Raw genomic sequence first — 15,107 nt, forward strand, 5'->3', positions numbered from 1 at the left:
TCGCTTGCAGTAGAAGGTGAGAAAAGTTTTATTTTTCCAGCACAGGCTCCAGCCAATCAAATCGCATTTATGGAAATATCCTGAGAGGGGGGGCGGGGTTCTTGAAATCCAGCTGTATTGTGTAAAATCTCAACTCTGTCTCAAACACTTCCAGAAACTTCTCTCTGTAAATAAACACCACAATCCGTCCGAGCACGAGTTCTGATCCACGAAGCCGATTTTTATAATTGTTTCTGTTAGAATAGAGATTTTATTAAAAAAAAAAAAAAAAAAAAACACCTGCTGCGTCTCCTTTACTCAAACCGGACTCAAACCAGTCAGTGCTTACTGAAGGAAATTATTAACTTAAAAGTTAGAGCTACGGTCAGTGGCTTGTTTAAAGAGTGAGGAGTTTATCACCTTAGTGTTTCTAATCCATTTCCCCAAAAATGATGCCAGAATCCGGAACCAGTTCTGATCTTTACTGCGTAACTTTATGCTCCTCATTTCAGATGCAGCACAAGGAGGTCGGTTTGGGTTTTATTTGTAAATAATCTGGATTTAGAGCTATAGCGTTTTAAAATGAAAATATTTCCCTCATTATGGCATTAAATGAAGAGGTTTAACCCTCTGGCGTCGTGAGCTTCACCGGTGAAGCTCGATAGGTTTAAAATGAATAGGTCATGGATTTAGATAAATATATCTTTGTGATTTTTTTTATCTTCATACAAGCATGATAAACATATTGACAAACTTTATACTTTCCTATATGCCCACTTCCAAATAATATTATAGTTTTTAAATTACCCAAGATTTACGTTTCATCTAATTTGTCCCCTTCCTCAGTCACACCGGAGTCGGAGTGCTGAGCGCCCACTTATTCATAAAAGACTGTATCATGCCGTTACCATGGGAAATCACCTTCACTTTCGATTGGTTTCTCTCTCGCGGTGGGAACGCCCACCATAAACAGAATAAAATCTGTCAGACAGAGTTCAGGCTATCTGGAGGTAAAACTTGTGAGACGGCACACAGATTTTATGCACCTCGAATGATTGAGGACAGCAATTCAATTCAGTCTTGAGAACTGCAACACTGATGAACGGTGCCTTTTTTTTTTTTATTTTGACTCGATCCAGCCGAAGATCAGCTTGAGGAAGTGTAAATATTTCTTCTATCTCTGATGAACAGATCAGCTGATATATTGTGCGCTGTAGTGCAGACACAGAAAAATCACTCAGCAGTTTTTTCCAGAGTTAAAAGTATTTTCTTTAAAAATAGTTAATTTTGCTCCATTTTGAGTTTAGAGAGTGAAATTTGGAGTTGGAGCAAAATTACAGAGTAACTGTGTAACAGAGTAACAGAGTTGACTGTGGCTCTGAACTGAGTAAAACAGTACAAGAGTTAATTTCAAGACACACTGAATCGAGTCAAATCCCAAAATAAAGTCAAATACCAGATAAATGAAGGTGTTGTAAAAGTCAGTTTTAGAACTGTGTTGGAATGTGTGAACGACATGACCTCACCCAATGGGACTTGACCTGATGGGATTAAGAGTTGGCAGTGGGAGGGGTTTTCACTCCTCTCATGGAATGGAATTTTTTACTCTTCTCTTTGAATACCCCTCCCACTGCCAACGCTTTATCCCAAAAACTATAGGACATAATTTTTTTGATGGCCAGTTAATTGTCCAAATCAATGGAGCAGATTTAAGATTTTGTGTTTGATCCATTCCTCAGACTGAACAGAATCACCTCAAGTGACCAAAACGGTTTGACACAGTGGGTAAGGTCAGGTTTTTACACACATCCCAACACAGCTCTAAAACTGCTTTTTACAACACCTTCATTTATCTGTTATTTTTTTTTAAAGTACAATCACGACATACAAACTACAGAGATATTATTGTAGCTGAACTTGTGCTGAATACAAAAAAAAAAAAAAAAGACATATGACTTTGAAAATACTGTTTAGATTTGTTGAAATTGACAAAATCAGAGCATGACAAAATCATTAGAGTGCCAGAAAATACCCTCAGACCCCAGAGGGCTAAAGTAGCTGAACTTCCTGATCACAGAACTACAGATTAGAGATCAATTTCTGAAGAGAAAAAACGAGTTTATGATCTTGTGTGTGTGTGTGTGTGTGTGTGTGTGTGTGTAGTTATGAGACAGTGAACACCATGATCTGAGACACTGGTGATTGCGCTCGTGTGTGTAATGGATCATGATTCTCTCTCTTTACTGTTCGTTATGAGCTCTAATCTTTTCCACACGCTAGGGGGCAGCAGCAGAGGCAGTAATGTACAGAACATGAACTTTTCTACAGGGAACTTCACTGCCTTGAAGCACGTTTATGTCACAGTCCAAAAGCTGAAGTTAATCAGGAAGTGCTATGGTACACAAGACCTTCAGCCTCCCGTGAACTTGGGGGGACGCGCACACACCACTGAAACGATCCGCAACACACAACTGCTCGACGTTTACACACCATCCAGAAGTCAAAGTAGCTCTACAGAGTAGCCATATGAAGGGTCGACACCAGAAATGGCTGTGCGCACGCATACGGTTTTGTGCACAGCCGGCGTGAACATGCTCCGAAACAGTAAAGCCATCGCCTGTGTGCTGCGCTTGATGTTAGTCACACTCACGTCTAAAAAGGCGACTCAGAAGCACATCGTGTGTCATTCTGTCATCAGAAACTAATTCTGGAGAGATGGGGAAATATACAAAATAAAATGATAATCAGTTTCCTGATCTGTAGAATTAAAGGGGAAGTGTGACTCAGTCGTGTCGTTCAGGTGGACGTCAGACAGGAGGAGGAGAAGCAATTAATTAGTGATTTAATCAATCATTTCAGGCATAAACTACCACCAAACACACCATCCAAATTAACAACAAGGCCATGAAACACGTTCAGGACAATAAATGATCCAATAATCTGTCAATAACACGGGAAAATTACACCTTATTATAAATCCTCATTAAACTTCTTACAGTATAAAGTCATGAGATTGCAGAGGTGTGATTTGCTTCATTACAAAATAAACGTCACAAATTTAATTCTCTGTTTGCGTTGATGTCGGTTGTAAGGGACACATTTCACACTGTGCCCCGAGTTTATCACTTTTTACTTCTTTACGTTTATTAGTCAGTGATTATTTATGGTGTATTGTGTTATTTATGGTGTTGTGACAACGGTGTGCAATTGTGTTTATGATCTTGTTTATCATCAATGTAGTTAATTTACACACACACACACACACACGCCCCGAGCCTCATCGTCACACACATTTACACAACACACACACACAATCACAAGCTGAGATTTTAAAACCAAAACACTTTCACTGAAGCTGGAGTTTTTCATTTCAGTCTTGTGTTTTATTAAACATCTGCAAAATTAAATTACAGCTAAAAGAAGGTTCCTGTGTGAACTCTCGAACCGTGTTCACCTGAAAACCACAAAACGATGATCACAGCAAACCTATCACCCACTTTCACTTTTTCAGCTGTCAAATGTGTTCTTTAAAATAAATAAAAATAAAATCACAAAATTGAAGTTAAGATCAAAACACTCTCACAGTGAAACCAGATCAGTGTGGGTCAGAAAATATTACAGTATAAACTATTCAAATAAATAATTAAAAAAAAAAAGTCACACAGTAAATTAGACATTTCAGTATTAATTAGTTTTACAACCCCGATTCCAAAAAAGTTGGGACAAAGTACAAATTGTAAATAAAAACGGAATGCAGTGATGTGGAAGTTTCAAAATTCCATATTTTATTCAGAATAGAACATAGATGACATATCAAATGTTTAAACTGAAAAAATGTATCATTTAAAGAGAAAAATTAGGTGATTTTAAATTTCATGACAACAACACATCTCAAAAAAGTTGGGACAAGGCCATGTTTCCCACTGTGAGACATCCCCTTTTCTCTTTACAACAGTCTGTAAACGTCTGGGGACTGAGGAGACAAGTTGCTCAAGTTTAGGGAGAGGAATGTTAACCCATTCTTGTCTAATGTAGGATTCTAGTTGGTCTTTTTTGTCGTATCTTCCGTTTTATGACGCGCCAAATGTTTTCTATGGGTGAAAGATCTGGACTGCAGGCTGGCCAGTTCAGTACCCGGACCCTTCTTCTACGCAGCCATGATGCTGTAATTGATGCAGTATGTGGTTTGGCATTGTCATGTTGGAAAATGCAAGGTCTTCCCTGAAAGAGACGTCGTCTGGATGGGAGCATATGTTGCTCTAGAACCTGGATATACCTTTCAGCATTGATGGTGTCTTTCCAGATGTGTAAGCTGCCCATGCCACACGCACTAATGCAACCCCATACCATCAGAGATGCAGGCTTCTGAACTGAGCGCTGATAACAACTCGGGTCGTCCTTCTCCTCTTTAGTCCGAATGACACGGCGTCCCTGATTTCCATAAAGAACTTCACATTTTGATTCGTCTGACCACAGAACAGTTTTCCACTTTGCCACAGTCCATTTTAAATGAGCCTTGGCCCAGAGAAGACGTCTGCGCTTCTGGATCATGTTTAGATACGGCTTCTTGTTTGAACTATAGAGTTTTAGCTGGCAACGGCGGATGGCACGGTGAATTGTGTTCACAGATAATGTTCTCTGGAAATATTCCTGAGCCCATTTTGTGATTTCCAATACAGAAGCATGCCTGTATGTGATGCAGTGCCGTCTAAGGGCCCGAAGATCACGGGCACCCAGTATGGTTTTCCGGCCTTGACCCTTACGCACAGAGATTCTTCCAGATTCTCTGAATCTTTTGATGATATTATGCACTGTAGACGATGATATGTTCAAACTCTTTGCAATTTTACACTGTCGAACTCCTTTCTGATATTGCTCCACTATTTGTCGGTGCAGAATTAGGGGGATTGGTGATCCTCTTCCCATCTTTACTTCTGAGAGCCGCTGCCACTCCAAGATGCTCTTTTTATACCCAGTCATGTTAATGACCTATTGCCAATTGACCTAATGAGTTGCAATTTGGTCCTCCAGCTGTTCCTTTTTTGTACCTTTAACTTTTCCAGCCTCTTATTGCCCCTGTCCCAACTTTTTTGAGATGTGTTGCTGTCATGAAATTTCAAATGAGCCAATATTTGGCATGAAATTTCAAAATGTCTCACTTTTGACATTTGATATGTTGTCTGTGTTCTATTGTGAATACAATATCAGTTTTTGAGATTTGTAAATTATTGCATTCCGTTTTTATTTACAATTTGTACTTTGTCCCAACTTTTTTGGAATCGGGGTTGTAAATAAAATATAAAAATCAGTGATGTGCCAGTTCATTAAAAACCTTTTATATTTATTTTACATTTTTATATTAATACGTCAGTCAATTGTTTCAACATGTGCAATTAAAATTCAAATTTTTCAAGTTCAAGATTTTTTTTTGTCATTTTCATTAACATCATGAAACTTTTAAAGCTTGTCACATTGTCATTTTTGATTACAACTGAATTTTTTTAAAGTCTGATTATTTAAATAATTATGTCATTATTAAACAGCAGTTTTCTACTCGTCTCCAGTAAATACATCACTCACATGACTAAATCCCAAAGTCAGTACACTGCCCCAAAAACCCAACACCATGTGACCCCGTCTGACCTGCACGGCTGCGATCAGAGCAGGTACAACAAACGAACGAAAATAACCGATGGCTGAACTCCAGATCCACACCACAGCCTGGTTTCTCTCTCTCTCTCTCTCACACACACACACACACCATCACAATCTCCGGCTGCAGCACCGACAGCGACTCCAATTGAACTTTTCACAAATGTTCTGCAGGTTCACAGGTCAGTGAAGGTTCTGATCAGCGAACGGCTCCAAAATCAGTAATTCAACACTTTCATCAACAATAAACTACGACACAACGCTGTGGGATTTAAATTTACAAATAAAAGAGTGAAAACTAGGAAATCCACACACAGACGCACACACTTAAAACTTCATAAACTTGTGATTTTAAAAGAATCTGTCTCAGAGTTTAATGCTTCATGCCACAGATGTTCAGCAGCTTGAACGTGTCGTTTCATCGCGTTACACATTTCACAGGAACACTGCTGTGATTCAACACCAAACTCGTCATGGTGCGGATCAGTGTTCGCTCTAAACACTCTGAACACTATTAGAGAAGTTTAAACACAGATTAAGATCTGCGAAAGCCAGACTGTAGACTGCACATTAACTCAACAACAGTTACAATTTACAACTAAACACACACACACACACACACACACCCCAAGGTCATGACACGCAGCAGCCATTTTCAGGTTATTCTCACTATGATAAAGAGAACTGTGAAAAATTTAACTCCGAGAATAAATAAATACACTTTATATGATTTTATAGTTTCTACAATAAACGTGACGAGAGTTCTGCACAAACAAACGCAGAGAGAAACCTCTGACATTGTGTGTGTGTGTGTGTGTGTGTGTGTGTGTGTGTGTGTGTGTGTGTGAGAGAGAGATTTCAGTAGTGTTTTCTGGAGGATTCCTCGTCTCACTGTGTGAGATCCTGTACACGACAACATGCTGTAAACTCTAGAACAGACTCCGATTGCGTTTCTGTCTCAGATTACACGATGAAGATCCTCTAATGATGGACCTGTGATTAAAGGTGCAATAGTCAATTTGTCAGATGACAACTAAAACCCCTTTTCAATTATTTTATATTATTCTCTGAGATACATTTGTAAAGTGTGGGAGTTTTTAATTGCAAAATGCCTCGTTTCTTTTTTTTTTAATGCCATTTTAGAAATGTTATAAAACTGTACAGGATAAAACAGGCTGGTTTTGGGGGTGTGCCTTTAAATTTGAATATGTTAATATCTCTGTACTGATTGGCTAACAGAATCCATAGGCTTCAATGACGGAACTGATGTTAGCTAATCATAGTGAATCCATTTACATATTTAAAAGAGACAACTGCAGTGTTTTCATCCCATGCATCCTTTAAAGGAACAGTCCACCGTATTTCCATAATGAAATATGTTCTTCTCTGAATTGAGACGAGCTGATCCGTACCTCTCCGAGCTTTGTGCGACCTCCCAGTCAGTCAGATGCGCTGTCACTCCTGTTAGCAATGTAGCTAGGCTCAGTATGGCCAATGGTATTTTTTGGGGCTGTAGTTAGATGCGACCAAACTCTTCCACGTTTTTCCTGTTTACATAGGTTTATATGACCAGTGATATGAAACAAAGTTCAGTTACATAAATTGAAACGTGGCGATTTTCTATGCTATGGAAAGTCCGCACTATAATGACAGGCGTACTAACACCTTCTGCGCGCTTCGGCAGCACATCGATACCTTCACAGGCCCATGGTAAAACTGCACTTCCAGGAGGGGCTGCCGTCTGCCTCCCGAGCCAGCCAAGAGCGCTCCTCGTCGGGCACGGCCAGGCGGGCAAATGTCCTGGTCCGTCCGCCCTGTCTAAAAAGAATGATACAACTCGAGCCCCATGGTAAAACTAGGACTTTGTCATTTTTCCGCATGAGGCCCATGGTAAAACCACACTTCCAGGAGGGGCTGCCGTCTGCCTCCCAAGCCGGCTGAGAGCGCTCCTCGTCGGGCACGGCCAGGCGGGCGAATGCCCTGGTCCGTCCGCCCTGTCTAAAAAAAAAAAATGGTACAACTCCGAGTGAAGGTATCAATGCGCTGCCGAAGCGCGCAGAAGGTGTTAGTACGCCTGTCATTATAGTGCGGACTTTCCATAGCATAGAAAATCGCCACGTTTCAATTTGTGTAACTGAACTTTGTTTCATATCACTGGTCATATAAACCTATGTAAACAGGAAAAACGCAGAAGTGTTTGGTCGCATCTAACTACAGCCCCAAAAAATACCATTGGCCATGCTGAGCCTAGCTACATTGCTAACAGGAGTAACAGTGCGTCTGACTGACTGGGAGGTCGCACAAAGCTCGGAGAGGTACGGATCAGCTCGTCTCAATTCAGAGAAAAACATATTTCATTATGGAAGTACGGTGGACTGTTCCTTTAAGTCTCAGAACAGGTTCATTACACAGCCGGGGGGGGGGGGGGGGGGGGGGGGAGGAAAAAAAAAAAACCTTTGGAAACCTGCTTTCCAGTGTGGAATATTTAAATAATATTGTCTGGCTTTTTTTCGTGGTCTATCAGATATATTCCATTCAGCGAGCACGATACTGAACAAGTCAAAGACGAGTAGCTGAATGGAATATATCTGATAGACCATGAAAAAAAGCCAGCCAATATTATTATTATTATTATTATACATACACGTTTGATGGAACAATTATAGGTTTTACAAAAAGTTAAGAACAGGGGGGAACTTCCCAATATTAAATGCTGATTCTGATCAAATTTAATTCAATGTTCTGTCAATCCAATGTACTGTACAAAGTCAAAGTTCTAACAATAAAAATGGTCCAAATCCAAAAATCCTGAACAACAACCCAACTTGTATACAAGCTATATCCAGGGAGAAAGTTCAGGTTCACAGTTACTTTTGGTCATAGTTAATAGTTCCATTGCAGTTGTTCCAAACAAAAGGGCTTTGCTAAGTGAAGTCCACAAGTGACGTCCTCTTGTAAAAATCTCCGTCACTTTTCCTCACCTCCAAGTAGAACTTTATATTTCCGCTATTGCTCCCTTTTCCAGTTTTTCGATGTCCGCTGGTCTGTTTTTCTCTTGTAAATATGCATGAAGAATATCCAGTGAAATTTTGGGAGCCTTTCAGGTGTTCAGCACGTCTTTCTCTTTCAAAATATATCTTCTGCCTTAAATCTTCCGCTTTTAATGAAGCGATCCTGGCGGCCATGTCTGTGTACAAACGGTTAGTCACTCGCTAGCGCAGAAGTTTTACGTCTCAGATGTGTCTCTTTTCCAGTTTTTCAATGTCTGTTGGTATGTTTTTCTCTTGTAAATATGCATGAAGAATATCTAATGAAGTTTTAGTAGCCTTTTGGGTGTTCCACGCATCTTTAGTTTCAGTTTATTTACTTCGTGCTTAAACCGAGCACTGGATTAACCTCGTTTTCTCTCTCTCCCAGCCAACAAAGAAATGACTGTGCGCATGTGCAGCAGAAAAGTTGTCATTGGATCTTCACTTGAGCTCTGATGTGTGACACTGTGTTCAGCGCTCGAAACTAACGGTGTCCTGACGTCCCGGGGACCATAAAAAATGTCATCGGGACACAAAATTATCATATCTGGGACAATCCCGGGACAATGGAAAAAAATAGATCTAGAAAAGAAGTTCTACATGGGGGAAATTGTGAGAGTGATGCAGTGCGCGTAGCAGTCACAACTGCAGGGCCTGAGCTGCACTCTGTGAATGAATGATTTGCGTTGAGGCGACAAGCCTGTGTGTCTCTGAGAGGGAGCAGCGCGCTGTGTGTGTGTGTGTGTGTGTGTGTGTGTGTGTGTGAGAGAGAGAGCAAGCAGCCCCTCCCCCACCCGCACGCTGCGCTGAGAGACACAGAAAGGGCAGTAATTGCTCAGAGCGCTCCCTCCAAACAACGGGGATTTACACGAAAATGGAAGGAGATAGTCACAAAATTCTTTCACATTGAGTGCCACAAGGCTCTCCTGAACACGATGTAATTTTTTTGTCTGTAGTGTAAAAATTGAGGTCACTACAGCGAGTTAAAAACGAGTTTTTGCATGAGAAGGCTGAAAGTGAGGAGAGGACGGGCGCTCAGCCCCATAGACTGCCATTATAAACGTGGCTGCGCTGTGACTGCAAAATCAGAAAAGTCACTGTAAATAATGTAAATGATTTCTATGACTAAAGGTTACAATAAAAAAACTTGCATTACATTGCTTTGTTTGCACTTATATGATATGACACTTTTATCCAAAGTGACTTTACAGTTTTTTACAGTGTTACAGTCCCTGTAGCAACGTTGGGGTCGGTGCCTTGCTCAAGGGCATTTCATTCATTGATGGTATGGCTGATGGCTTTCAAAACATCTCTGAATGGGGCAACAGGTATATTACATAAAAATGGATAACGGTAATGGTGAAAATGATAAGTTGGCCTTATATATGCCAACAGATATTCAAGGTATAAGTAGATGAAATGAACATAAAAGGGGTCTTATTTTCAACTAAAGTGTACTGCAGATGTAGGGAGTTGAAACATTTTCTGAATGAGCTAGTTGGCCCCTTTAAATAAACGGGTATCTATTCATACAGTGAGATCGCCAAAGTTTAATAAACTGAAAATGCAATAACTGTAATTTTGAAGTAGATGATGTATTGGACATGTGTCACTTGTGTTTTGTGACTTATTGTAAAAATGATATAAAGGGTTCAAAATCGCATAGTTACAAATATAATAGTAACTTCATATGATAATATTAACCACTGGTTATTTCAGAGAGGAAAAAAATGGGGACACTATTGCTTCCATTCGGGACAATACAACACAGAATTCGGACCACTGGGGGACACAAAGAAAAAAAGTTAATTTCGAGCCCTGATTGTGTTGTCTTGACAACATGCAATATTATAACAAATACTGCATGCTCATTCTCCATTGGGGACAGCGGCGTGATACACGGAGGATAAGCGATACGATAATATTGCATTCTCTCAATAAAGCCACTAGAAGGAAATAGAACATGTTTTTATTCCATGGAAAAAGTGGCCTGTATGAATAATTGTTTGTATTGGTCTCTTTTCAGTTATCTGTAGCCACACCCCCAACATCATTACAAAGAGAAGTGAATGTTTATAGAGCTGTAACATGTAATAGATTTTAATCACAAATTTCTCACAATCACACTGATTTGTTCACATCAGCAGCACCGACGCTGAGCTCAACTCACAACCTGAGCATTCCTTTAGGACGTGAAAAAAGAAAAATCATGCTGATAACACAAGCGTAAAGCCGACAGACAATCACTTTAATTCTTAATGAGTCAAAACTGAGAAACCCCAGAATATAACAAAATTCTAAAATTTAATTAATCTACAACATAAGATTCAAAAAACTGGTTTGAGTTTTAAACCATGGTTAACTTCGTACCTGTCGATGATGTAATTGATCCAGAACAAACACCCCCACACACACACTTTCATAAAATAATTAAAGAAATGAATGCAGAATCACATTACAGATTACTGGTTTTATGGATATTTTATGAACATTTCTAAAACTTTTATAAAAGATTTTTATATAAATGTTTATGAACATTTATTCTACCTCCATTTGCTTCTCTTCTCTTTCTCTCTCAGCAGTCTGTAAATTCTTTCCCATTTTACATCCATTTGTGTTCATGGCATTAGAGCTGGGTTACTCCCGCCTACAGTCAAGTCATGTGTCTTCCTGCTACTGTCCACCATCAGCTGTCTAAACAATAATTATAGCTAGAGAGAAAAAAAACTAAGATTACACAACCTGATAATCATGATTCATTTTTTATTTCATCGATTCAAAGTCCATTTTGTATCACAATTTATTGTTGCATGATAAAATCACTACACGCCCACCATCTGATATCACAAGTAAGGATAATATCACTGAGAGCTAATCAATAGGCTGCTGTTTTTCAGTGTTTAAATCACACACACACACACACACACACACACACACACACACACACACACCCTGTACTGCATTTCAGCACTGAACACCAGGCACAACAGAACACCTCTCACCACACATACACACACACCCTTATTAACTCAGACCCCGTCCACACGTAGCCAGGTATCTGCTAAATCGAATATATTTTTCTACGTTTTGGCCTGTCATCCACATGAAAACACATCAAAAACGAATATTTAAAAAAACTCCAGGCAAAGTGAAGATTTTTGAAAACTCCGTGTATGCCTTTTTGTGTAGACAGAGATAACCGGAGTTTTGCGTTTTAGAACGTCACAATCTGCGCCAAAAAAATGACAACAAATCTGCCCTGACGTCAAACGTGCGACCTTTGTTTACTGCAGAAGCCAGATTAAGCATGGACTTAAGCTAGCCGCACACCACGGCGATCCACGCGGTACCGAACCGACCCATTTCAGAGCCGACTCCCGACAGGGCACGCACATATCCCCCGACTGTTGACGAGTGCAGTCGCGATTGAAGCGACACGTGACAACTTAATAGCTTTGTGATTGGCTATTGGATATAGTTACTGTTAAATCCAACACTTGAAGATGCTACAGGCTGAATTACAAATGACACAACACGGAATATGTAGCGCACTATCTAGGCTGCATGAGCTATTATTCCCAACCTTAAATAGTGCACTTATATAGGGGAGTTAAAGCGATTTGGAATTCAGCCACACAACTTGAGCAGAGTGGCTTTCCAGCCCACTGTGTCTATGGATAAAGCTTCAGTCTATGGAATTACAGTATATACCTGCATTAGGTGCTACCAACACGTATTTCTCGCGCTAGAAATCGTGTTTAATGATGTCACGTGTTATATGCGAAAGATATGATTGGCTATTGCTAGCGACTCTCGCCGATCAGTCTGGCTCCCGATTAGTTTTTCGAATCGGCTGTGAGATGAGTCGGTACCATCGAAAACTAGTCTTTACGCCTGACTCGCGACTTCAGTTGGCTCGGTACGCTGAAAATCGGCGTAGTGTGCGGCTAGCTAAAGAGTAATGGATCAGAGTAGTGCCTTGAAAGCGTTAATTATTGTGCAGGTGCTATTTACATGTTTAATTTTAGAAGCCCAACTACTGCTCCAAGAGCACAGGCGATGTGGGGGGTAGGATTTGCGGAAATAGCCATCTACAGGTTTGGAATGCTTATGAATGTGATTGAAAACACAGATGTTCGGTTATGTGTGGAAGGGATTTTTTTCGAAGACGAGGTGGTGTGGATAAAACATTTTTATAAACGGAGGGGGGAAAAATGTTTGGTTTTAAAAATACCCGGCTACGTGTGTACATGGCATCAATCTGGATGTTTGTTAGTCAAACAATTTGCTCATGAAATTGAAAAATTCCACTGGTCATTTATTTTCCCCCATGGAGTTTCATTATGATTCAGAATTTTGTATTTAAAGTTTTGTTTTGATTCCAAGGGGTGGCACGGTAGTGAGAAGGTTCACAGCAAGGAGTTTGCATGTTCTCCCCGTGTCTGTGTGGGTTTCACCTGGGTGCTCCAGTTTCCCCCACAGTCCAAAGACATGCAGGTTAGGATAAACACCCCACACTGGGGTTGCACAAGCCAGTATGTACTTCGTGCCAGTCCCAAGCCCAGATAGACTGGGGAGGATTGCGTCAGAAAGGACATCCAGCGTAAAACCTACACCAAATCAAACCTGCAGATCACAATGATCCACTGTGGCGACCCCTAACGGGAACAGCAGGAAGAATAAGTTCTGATTCCTAGTGACAAAAGGTTCTCATCACTGAACACGTCCTTACAAAATTCTCATTCATTGGTCAGAAACATCACAATGGAATAAGTTAATGAAAACTTTACCATGTATCTGTGGAAATCACAAACATCACTGAGCACAGAGAACACGGAACCAGCACTAAATAAATGATGAGATAATGATTTAAATTAGGAGTTTCAACATTGCGTGTGTTGTTTAAATCTCTCGAACACTCAGCATTCCTGCAGCACTACAGCTCTGTGCTTTGGCTCAGTTTAGCAGCTTGCATAAAAATCTACAAAAAAACTCTGCAAACCAAAACACACGGCGTGTCCGATTCATTTCCTGCAGTGAGTCGATTCAGAGTCGAATCACACTCTCACTCTGAAGCAGGTCGAGGCCACAGCGCTCAGACGCTCTCGGACCTGCCGTGATCTCACCTGACTAGAGAACCTCACCGAGGAGGAGGAGAACACACCAGGGTTCTGTTCAAACTCACTAAACACTGCGTGTGAATGAATGAATCCTTTATTTTAAACAGTGGTGCATCAGCGTGTGGATTATAACATGTTTATAAGACATGTAATATGGGACGACAAATTGCGATACAGAGTTATGATGATTTTAATTTTAAAAATTTGTGATTATGCTGCATAATCTTAGTTTTTTGTAGCTGTAATTGTGTCGACAGTAAAAAAAAGTGGGAGTTTTTTTAATTTAATAAAAAGGAACATTAAAGTTGATAAAGAATATAAAAAGTTGCAATTTTCAGTAAGAAAATTAATTTAATATAAAGAGATGAATTGTTGAATCATTACATGCCTTTATTAATAATAATAATAATAATAATAATAATAATAAACTGATCGAGACTGTTCAAGAATATAAACTAAACTTGTGATTTGTGTGATTTGTGTGAGTGAGTGAGTGAGTGAGTGAGTGAGTGAGTGAGAGACAGACAGACGTTTTGTCATTCTTGGTGTTTAGTGTTGAGATCCAGTACAGGACGCGAGTGTGTGACGCTATACCGTATTTGGCTTTTCACAGTTTGATCAGTGTCCAAAGACTTTTGTTTTTATGCTCATTCAGTTTAGTGAGAGCTTGTGATCCTGCACTTCTGTCTTCGATATTGGAGTTAAAATTAAACTAAACAATAAAACTGTGTTTCTACCTCAGTGTTCACGTGCAACGGGTTACAAACATGCCAGCTGAAGAACGAACTCTCTCTCTCTCTCTCTCTCTCTCGCAGAGAAAGGAGTCCAGCTGTTTACGGTACATCTCCCCTGGTTTCTGGGGAAAACACCTCAGTTTTAAATTTTACCTTAAAAAACAGAAGGTTTTTAGTCAACAGCATTGTGAGATTTCTGTAAAAACTCCTGAGCTGCACAAATCAGACAGAAAAGGCTCAGAGTTAAACATTCAGTTTTTATAAAGATGAGTTTTAAAGATTTGGGTGCAGAATATTTCTCCCACTCTGAGACATGGAGACACACACACACACACACACACACACTGTCCACCTCAGAGTCACTGTTTCTTCACTCGCTCCAACACTTGTGTTCACTGGTGATGAAAATCTGAGAAACTGAAATTATATTTCTGGAACTTTTTTTCTGGCTGTGCACAAAACCTTTTACACTGATGTGTTAGAGACGCAGAACTGACACACACACACACACCTCGGTCTCACACACACCTCGGTCTCACACACACCTCGGTCTCACACACACCTCGGTCTCACACACACCTCGGTCTCACACA

At 40.1% G+C, this 15,107-nt stretch overlaps 1 protein-coding gene across 1 annotated transcript in view; it reads right to left on the reverse strand.

Moving 5' to 3' along the window:
- pde3b (phosphodiesterase 3B) overlaps positions 1-15,107 on the reverse strand; it is a 141,656-nt gene that overhangs the window by 124,684 nt on the left and 1,865 nt on the right. The gene's annotated exons all lie outside the window — the stretch shown is intronic.

Source organism: Neoarius graeffei, chromosome 15 (assembly GCF_027579695.1).
Source record: "Neoarius graeffei isolate fNeoGra1 chromosome 15, fNeoGra1.pri, whole genome shotgun sequence".
NCBI classification, from domain to species: domain Eukaryota; kingdom Metazoa; phylum Chordata; class Actinopteri; order Siluriformes; family Ariidae; genus Neoarius; species Neoarius graeffei.